We start from the raw sequence: 9,369 nt of genomic DNA, 5'->3' as shown, positions 1-9,369 counted from the left end.
GGACTCCCTGGGAGGTGCCTCCCACACACACACCCCAACCCAATGGAGCATCAAGGATTAAAGTGGCATCATCTAGTGTCAGTATGATACAGTGGCTCAGGCCAGATACCTGAGCTGGGGACCCACCCCCATAGCACTGCTCGAGGGCCTGGGCCTGGAGTGTTTACAGCCCCTTCCTTACCCCTCCGAGCCCAGCCAGGCTCCTCACCTGGAATAAAGCAGAAGCGTCCGTCAGCCTCGCTGGTGTCCAAGTTCCAGGCACTGCTGTTGTCCCACAGGAAGCGGGCCGAGCTGCTGGGGCTGGGAGAGGGATCCTCCACCTCCTGCCCTGGGAAGGCTGGAAGGTCCCCACTGACTGGGCAGGGTGATGCCTCCTGCTGGAAATCGGGGCTGGGCTCCTGGGGCCGCTGCTGCCCACACAACAAGCCCCGGAACCACCCTGCCCAGTTCTGCTCCAGGGCTGGGTCCTGCCTGCCCAGCTGCATCCTGGCCCAGCTCCATTTTGGCCTTGACGGTGCCTCTCCCACCTCGGCGCCTGGCCGGGAGCAGGTTACCTCTTCCAGAAGGCTGGGCACTTCCACCTCCTGGCCCAGCCGAGAGCTCCTTCCCCGCCACTGGGGACAGTGGGGCAGCTCCGCTCCTGGGGAAGATGGCAGCTGCTTCCCACAGGCTCTGGGGTCGCCTGCAGAGCCTTCTTCCTGAACATCCTCAGGTGCCTGGCCATCCTGGAACCGAGCGGCGAGCAGACGTGAGTCTGGGGTCAAGGCAGCCTCTCACTAACCAACTTGTTTGGTCTCTCCCCATCCCTGCCCCAGCCAGAGCAGCTCCTCTCCCCCAATGGGGTGCAGGGTGTGCAAGCTACACACACTGGCATGAGTTCATTGCATGATCTGCTACCCCTCAACCTTCCCCCTCGTCATCCCTGGGGCTGCAAGAACTGGGGAGTCTCGTCCTTTTCGAGCACTGGGGTCAGTCACAAAGACCACTGGTCACTTTGGACAAGCAGCTCCATCCTGCCAGCCCAGGACACACTCACGCTTCCTCCCATCCATCCCCTGCCCAGGCTAGAGAAGGAACAGAACGCAGGAGTCCGGACTTCTCCTGGGAAACCATTCCCCACTTCGAAGTCCCTAGACATAGCAAGGCCAGGGATCCTTCATTTCCCATTGATTTCCATGCTCAGCAGCTCACCGGTTCTGGCCCAGCTCAGAGACTCTCAGCCTGGGGAACAGTCTCCCACAAGGGAAGGGCTGGGAGCCCCATTGCTGGGACCTTGCCAAACATGCTGGAGACGGCTCTGGAGAAGCCCCTCCCCGATCTGAGAGTGAGGGGCTCCTGGGGGCAGTTCGCAAATCCAATCTCCTTTGGGAGAGATTCTCTCCCCTCTTTCTGCCTCTCCCCAGACAGACAGGGGATGCCACTGAGGAACCCTAATGCCACTCACTTACTCTGGTGATGGAGCGATGAATGGAGGATGTTCAGTGTCATCCTTCGCCCTTCTCCTCACTTTCCAAGCCCAAGACAGGCTGGAGAGCAGGGTGGTGACCTGAGGAGTTACCCTGCCCAGCCAGCAGACAGAGTGATGACACTGGGCAATCGGTTGGCTGTGAAAACAAGAGTCTGTCTTATTGCCAGGGAAAGGAGAAACTTAGCCAGCAGCAGGGGGTGCAGAACATCACCCTAGTGCAGGGGTGACAGTGCCTCTGGGATCCTGAAATCCCAGCACTTTGCACACCTTCCTGCAGCCTCCCAATTCCCCTGTGCTGTCGGGACTGCGACCCCAACCCTACTGATGAGAAACAAACCTGGGGAGGGGAAGCTACTGACTCAGGGTCACACCAAGTGTCAGAAGTATGGATAGGACCCAGCAGTCCTTCTTTCCAGGCCCCTTTGCTAACCACTGCTGCACACTCCCTCCCACAGCTGGAAATTACAAGCAAGCCCTCATGGCCATTCCCCCTGCCTATGAGAGGGAGTGTGCTTCGCTGGAGACACTGGACTGGGGGACTGGGAGTCAAGACTCCTGAGTTCCATTGATGGGATTTCATACTTTCCCGCTATTGAAAAGTGCTGGGAGAATCTCCCAGACAAAACTGTTCTGACAGTGCTAAGCAGCATCTGACCATTTAAGGTTGGAGCACACTGCTCAGGAGGAGGAGTGTTTGGCTCTGGGATTTCACTTCATCCCAATCTAGAGAGAGGGGCCCAGCCATGGAGTTTGGCTCAAGAAGACCAATTCTCTAGTTTGTTAAGGGCATTTTGAATTCCAATCCTGTGATCCAAAGTGCTTGGTGTCATTTGCAAATTTTAGAAGCATGCTCTCCACTCCATTTTCCAAATCAGTAATGAAAATATTGAATAGTACCGGAACCCAGACTGATCCCTGCCGGACCCACTAGGTACACCCTCTCCATTGGACAGCCAGACATGGAGAAGGGCTCTTGGAGTCTGAGCTTTCAACCAGCTCTACACCCACATCACACTGATTGCATCTAGACCACATTTCCCTTGTTTGCTTGTGAGAATGTCCTACGGGATTGTGTCAAAAGCCTTAGTAACACCGAGCTAGATCCCATCTATTATTTACCCACCTTCACTAGGCCCGGAACCCTGCCGAAGAAGGAAAGAGGATTGGTTTGAAATGATTTGTTCTTGACAAATCCATGCTCACTAGTCCTAAGAACCAAACTATCCTGTTGGTGCTGCTGACAAACTGATTGTTTAAGAATGTACTCCAGTATCTCTCCAGCTATGGAAGTGAGGCGAGCTAGTAAGTCTCAGAGTTCTTTTTGTTCCTTTTAAAGATAGGTCCTGTCTTGTTGAAGAGTGGGAATATGTTCTTCTTCAGGGATCTCAGATGAGAACTGGGGCACAACACCTGGTTTGTTAAGGCCACAAAAACAGAGGCAGGAACCTCTTCTCTCCTCCTGGCAAGGAACCCCAGGTACCTAAGAGATAGGGACACACATCCATGAATGGGCTTTAGAAAAGGCAGTGGTTAAAATGTTTGGCCCCGACCATTTTTTGTTTCCACAGACTAAACATTTTAGCAAACTTTAGAATTCCTTGGTGCTAAACACCGTGAAACTCCCCTTTCTCCTTCACAGAGGGTTTTAACGCCCCTTATCTCACCCAGGCTAATGACTGCCCGAGTTCAAGAACTGTCCCTGTTCCCATTGGACAGATGGGGAGGATCCTGAGGTCCAGAGAAGGGAAGTGACCTACCCAAGGGCCTACATAGCAAGGTGGTGGAAGAGCCAGAAAGAGAAGCCTCAGGTCCTGACTCCTGCTCTAACAACCAGCAAACCCCCTGTCCCCAGAGGCAGGGATAGAGCTCAGGAATTGAGATAGTGGAGAAATTTAATTGAAACCATTTCTATCAGAAAATTCCATTCAGACTAAACCACTTTCTTTCTTGAAATCAAAATAAATGGGATGAAAGTTCTTTGCAAAAATATTTTGTTGCAAAACAAAAGCATCTCCTGTTTGTCAGAGTGTGTTAAATTGCCTCGTTGCACACAAAGAGGAGATACTTAGATTACAAACATGAGTTAAGATGTTTCACTCTGAGCTAAGTAGTTGCTGCTCTTAACAATTTCAAAATGAAAAAATACAAATAAAAGAGTCTATTTCAGCTATTCTATTATGTCATAATCTGCTCTGAGTAAACGTGATAGGACACCTCATATTATGCATTACTTCTAGTGACACTCTCCAATGGATCCCCATCCTCCACCCACCGTGAGGTAGGTAGGAGCGGATCATTACTATCCCTACTTGAAAGAGGGAGAAGCTAAGGCTGAGAAAGGAGAATTGACTTGTCTTAGGTCACACAGCCAGCCAGTGGCAGAATTGGGAATAGGACCCCAAGAGCCCTGATTTTCAAAGTAACCATCAGATCTTGAATTGCAAACATTGACTGACTTGAGTAAAGTGCTCTCTAATGAGCTGCAGACCAACACTGCACAGTAATTATTCAGCAAGTATTTTAGGAGAACTGCAATGTTAGAGAGAATCATGAACTGCTCAGAGACTATTAATGCACTGAAGCAGCAGAATTCATCAAATATATAACTGGTTCTGACTTATTTCCTTGGTCTTCAAAGAGAACAACAAGGACCTGAGTCTCCTCCCTGTCAATAACCCCCTGCTCAGCCAATCAGGGTAGAGACTGAGAAAAGGAGGCCGAGGGTTTTCACCAGAGAGCCCAAAGGATGGCCCAAGTCACCGGTGGGGATCACTGCCCGAGCACTATTTCAGCCCCACATTTCTGGGTGGACCTCCCACAGTGTGTGCTGCCGAGTACTCCCCCGCAACACACACACATACACACACACCGCTTCTGGTGTTGGGAGGGGAACAGCTGAAAGGACAAAAGAAGAAAGAGACAAAGAGAAACGAGGAAGGGATGGATGGAGGAAAAGGTGAAACAAAAAGGACAAACCCTAATGTCCCCAGTGATTCTAAAGGACAAAATCCCAGGTGCAGAATAAAATTCTGCGTCCTTAAACTTGTATTTACCATGCCTAGATTTCAACTGTCAACAGAGAGATCAGACTGAACAGGTTTTAAAACTCGAGGAGGCTCTTACCTTCTAAACAGGTGTGACGAACTGGGAAAGTTCTTAATATTTCCCCTGAATACTGTGTTGGTGCCCCAGTGTCCCCATAGCAGTTCTTAAGTATCTGACAGAGCAAAGGGCCAGTGCACCTAAATGCCTGACACTCTGTCTCCTAGCAACTGATGGCCTGGGCCCCTCCTCTGCAAAGGTGCCAGCTGAAGGTGTTGGAGACAAAGAGATCAGGTGACCTCCTGGCCCGGGAAAGGGGCTGAGGAGAGAGGAGGGGCTGGGAGGGGTTGTTAGTCTGGAGCTGGCTGGGGCCAAGGGTGGAGGGCAGACCTGGGGGTCGGGCTCACTGCCCCCCAGAATGGACCCGGCCGAGGGGTCCGGTTCGCTGTATCTACAAGCTCTGTTTTAGACCCTGTTCCTGTCATCAAATAAACCTCTGTTTTACTGGCTGGCTGAGAGTCACGTCTGACTGCAAAGTGGGGGTGCAGAACCCGGTGGCTTCCCCAGGACCCCGCTGGGGTGGGCTCGCTGTGGGAAGCACATGGAGGGGCAGAGGATGCTGAATGCTCCAAGGAGAGACCCAGGAGGTGAAGCTGTGTGAGCTTCTTGCCCTGAACTAGTCTGCTCCAAGGGAGAGAAGGCTCCCCAAAGTCCTGACTGGCTTGGTGGGGAGCAGTTCCAGAGCATCACCCGGTGACTCCGTGACAACAGGGACATCTGTTTTCTAGTAAAATTACAAAAAGGGAAGGAGAAAACTCAAAAGAGGTTCCTCCTGGCGCTCACGTCCGTGAACATGAATACTCTCTCAGTCCTCAAAGAGAGACCTGGAGAAGGAGACTTGCTGATGCAAAGCCGCAGGGGTCTCTGAGGTTTCCCCGGCCCTTCGCCCCTGTCCTGCCTGGCTGATGTTGCATCTTTCTGTGAGGTCACCACCTCCCCACCACCTTTGACCAATAGTTTGAGTTCCTGAAAAAGGCCTTTTTGATGTCACTGCCATACCCCTCCCTTGCTGTGATAATGTCCTGCCCCTGCCCAGGCACTTTGGAGGTTTGTGCTACTCCCTGTGGATCACCCCACTCAAGGAGCATTCGTTCTAGGAAGCAAGCCGGCTAGACAGTAGTACATCAGACGCTGCTCCCAGCGCTATACTCAGTTTTTCAGAAATTAGTCAACTTTATGGCCAGAAGAGACCATTAGAGCATCTAACCTGACCCCCTGCATATCGCAGGCCTCCTGTATGACACAATAGCTACTTTGGGGGCAAACACATTCCACAAAGGCATCTAGTTTTCATTAAAAGACATCAGCAGATGGCAAATCCACCACTTTCCTTGGTAGCTTGTTCCTGTGGTGAATCATCCTCGCTGTTGCATATTTGTGTCTTATTTGTAATATGAATTTGTCCCTTTTCACCTTCCAGCCATTGGGTCTTGTTATGACTTTCTCTGCTAGACTAAAGAGCCCTTTCATACCCAATCTTTTCTCTCCATTAAGGCCCTTCAACACTTCAATGAAGTCACCTTTCAATATTCTTTTGATAAGCTAAACAGGTTGAGCTCGTTCAATAGCTCACTAGAAGGCATTTTTCTCCAGCCCTCAGAACATTTGTTGGCTCTTTGCTCATCAGAATCCTGAACCCCAACTGGATGTGGTTCTTGTTCTTCTGCACAACATAGCTCCTGGAGAAGAGGGATCTGCAAATGCACATTCATATGATACCTTTGTTTAATTGATGAAAACATAAACTAGACACTAAGAGGATTGGAACTGATTTCAGCTGATGGACAGCTTCGCTAGGTTTTTATGCATTTGGACAGTGAAATGTTGAATGTTTACATTCATATCTAGCCCCCTCCCCCCCATATAGTGGAGCTCCTGAACATAATGGAGAATGGAAATGAAAATGTTTTCCTTTTTTAAAAAAAAAGAAAGAAAGTTATAGAAGAACACTGGGGTTTGACGTGAAGACCACATGAGCTGCAAACAAACACTCTACCACTGAGCTATACCCCCATGACAACAGGTGCATGGAATCGTGATCTCCAGGACTTTGAAGGACAAACCCTGCTTCATCGACGTCCTTTACCATTCCCAGACCACAGATGGTTTTAAAAATGGGGTTTGATTAAACTTCTTAAATGTGGTAAACACCACAACTTGCACACCCACCGATATAGCTTCTCCCACTGACACAGCTGCCACCTCTTGGGGAAGTGAATCAACTACACCCACAGGAAAACTCCCTCCCCTCAGCATAGAGCAGTGATTCTCAAACTATGTCAGGACCCCAATGTGAGATGTGACCCTGTTTAATGGGGTTGCCAGGGCTGGCATTAGACTTGTTGGTGCCTGGGGCTGAAGCCAAAAGTCTGAGTCCCACCACCCAGGGCTGAATCCCTCAAGCTCTGGTTTTCGCCCTCCCCCAACTGGGGCAGGGCTCAGGCTTTGTCTCCTCTGCCTCTGCTCAGTGTGGAGGGGCTTGGTCCCTCTTTCCAGGGCCATGTAGTAAGGTGTTTTTCAGCAGAAGGGGGTTGCAGTGAAAGGAAGTTTGAGAAACCCTGGCAAAGAGCCTCTGAATATGTATAGACTTGGCTCCCTGTGGCACCATGGGTAATCAGACACTGAAAATACAGCCATGCAGATACCACACACCAACCTTGCCTAGCAGGCAAGAATCAAACCTCCACAGAGAGATGCCTGTTGTTTTTAAACCCATCTCCCTAAGCACTCAGCCACAACCACTTAACAAAGGCGCTTTTCTACACTGGTTCTGGTCTCACTGAAGGGTCATTTCCAATTGTTTGCTGGACCAGCATTAGGGAAAATGGTGCCCTGGGCAAAACTTGTACTTTGGCACTTCCCCATTGCCCTGAATGATCCCCACTCCCCCTTTACTGCTAGCTCCTGCACGCCCAACCCTTGCACCTCCTTCACCCCTAACTCCTGCCCCCTCCTGTGCCCCCTTTGTCCTTAACTCCCCGTGCCACCAGCCATTGCCCCTTTTCTACAGACCCTTCACATGCTTCCAGTGCTGCGGGCCCTGCACTTGTTCTCCCTTTCCCTGGGCTATGGCATCACTAGCCCTGCTTAGTGTGTAGTGTTCAGTGGTTCCCAAAATGTGGGGCATGACTCCTAGGGGGACACAGAGAAACATTCTTGGGGGCACCTGAGGGCCTGAGCCAGCCCCCATGGAGGAAGCACTATGCAGCTTCACTCTGTCCCAGCTCTTCCCCAACCCCACCCTTATCCTGGGGCTCTGGCTTCCCGCTTGGCCTTGACCCCCTTACCCATCTGCACCCCTCTCCCCAGCAAGCCACAGCCCCACTCCCAGCCTTGGTTCTTGAACGTGGCTTCCAAGGGTCCACAGCCATGGATAAGAGGGCACAGTGTGAAATGTTTGGGGACCACTGGTTTAGGGTGATGTCCTCAATCACTTCTACAAAGTCCAATAAAAGCTATTCCTCATCCACCCACCCCTCCATCAGGACGGACTAGGTATGTTCTGCTGCCCTTCACTCATACAGGAAGGATAATAACATTTCATTCCATTCAATCCTAAAGTGATTTGTAACCCACCACCAGCCAAAACTGGTCATTTTGGGAAAGCAGCCCTATGATGCTGAATACCTAAGCAGAGTAGGTGTATCTGTGCAAACACGGTCAGTTCCTGAAGTCTTTCCCCCAGCTCCTCACTAGATGTGAGGGGGGGAGCTAATTCAGCCCGCGCTTCCGCTTAGTATTTAAAAACTCCTCTGTCCCTATCTCTCCTAGCCTTAGATTTCTCCTCCTGTCTCTTTCTTGACAGCTCAGATGAGGTGGCCAAATGGTTAAGGTGATGGACTACTAATCCATTGTTCTCTGCATGCATGAGTTTAAATCCCATCCTTACCGGATGTGTTTAGTTTTCACCCTTCTGTTGTAGAAAACCATCTTCCCCCTTTGGTACAATGACAGATCAAACAATGTTGCCTCTTGCAAACAAAACCTACTCAGAACTCTCTTCCCTTAAATAAAATGTCTAAATCCCAGTTTTCTTTAAAAAAAACAAATTCTCTAGTAGTGTATTTCTTAGTTTTTATCTCAAAAGGTAACATCCTCATCATCTCCCTAAAACACCCTGGGACCTGCCCAAATTATTAAAATACCCTCAACCTGAGCAAGGCCAGAGCAGTGAACCAGAGCTAGTGTCTAAGCCAAGCTATTCTGAAGGAGGCAACTCAAACATTTTCTCCCTGCTTCTCTTGGCAAGGTCTGACTGAGAAAACTAAATTCCCCAAACTGAAAATTTTCTGCTGAAAAACCAATGCTAGTTTGTTTGGAGACTTTGATTTGAAAGTATTATTGTTATTCTTCTCTTCTGATTTCTAAATCAGTTCAGTCTTTCTCCTCCAGGTGTGTTTCCAGCTGCTGAGTTGTGCAGGAGAGAGGCCAAGTCATGATGTCTTGTGTATAAGGGAGAAGCGGTGGATGTGATATACCTAGACTTTAGTAAGGCATTTGATATGGTCTCGCGTGATATTCTTATAGATAAACTAGGAAAGTATAGTTTAGATGGGGCAACTAAAAGGTGGGTGCATAACTGGCTCGATTACCGTACTCAGAGAGTAGTTATTAATGACTCCCAATCCTGCTGGAAAGGTATAACAAGTGGGGTTCCGCAGGGGTTTGTTTTGGGACCGGCTCTGTTCAATATCTTCATCAACGATTTAGATGTTGGCATAGAAAGTACGCTTATTAAGTTTGCGGACGATACCAAACTAGGAGGGATTGCAACTGCTTTGGAGGACAGGGTCAAAATT

General features: G+C 49.8%; 1 long non-coding RNA gene across 1 annotated transcript in view; it reads right to left on the bottom strand.

Moving 5' to 3' along the window:
- Nucleotides 1-627: 627 nt before the first annotated feature.
- The window catches only part of LOC127041005 (uncharacterized), a 367,956-nt gene continuing 359,214 nt past the window's right edge, over nucleotides 628-9,369 (bottom strand). Inside the window, exons 2-3 of the long non-coding RNA XR_007771588.1 lie at nucleotides 1,445-1,604; nucleotides 628-725 (exon numbers count right to left, since the gene is read on the bottom strand). This is a non-coding gene — a long non-coding RNA (uncharacterized LOC127041005). The remainder of the gene's footprint in view (nucleotides 726-1,444; nucleotides 1,605-9,369) is intronic.

This window comes from Gopherus flavomarginatus (genome assembly GCF_025201925.1).
Source record: "Gopherus flavomarginatus isolate rGopFla2 chromosome 13 unlocalized genomic scaffold, rGopFla2.mat.asm SUPER_13_unloc_1, whole genome shotgun sequence".
Classification (NCBI taxonomy): Eukaryota; Metazoa; Chordata; order Testudines; family Testudinidae; genus Gopherus; species Gopherus flavomarginatus.
The sequence above is the reverse complement of the archived record's forward strand: the minus strand, read 5'-3'. Positions and strand labels throughout refer to the sequence as shown.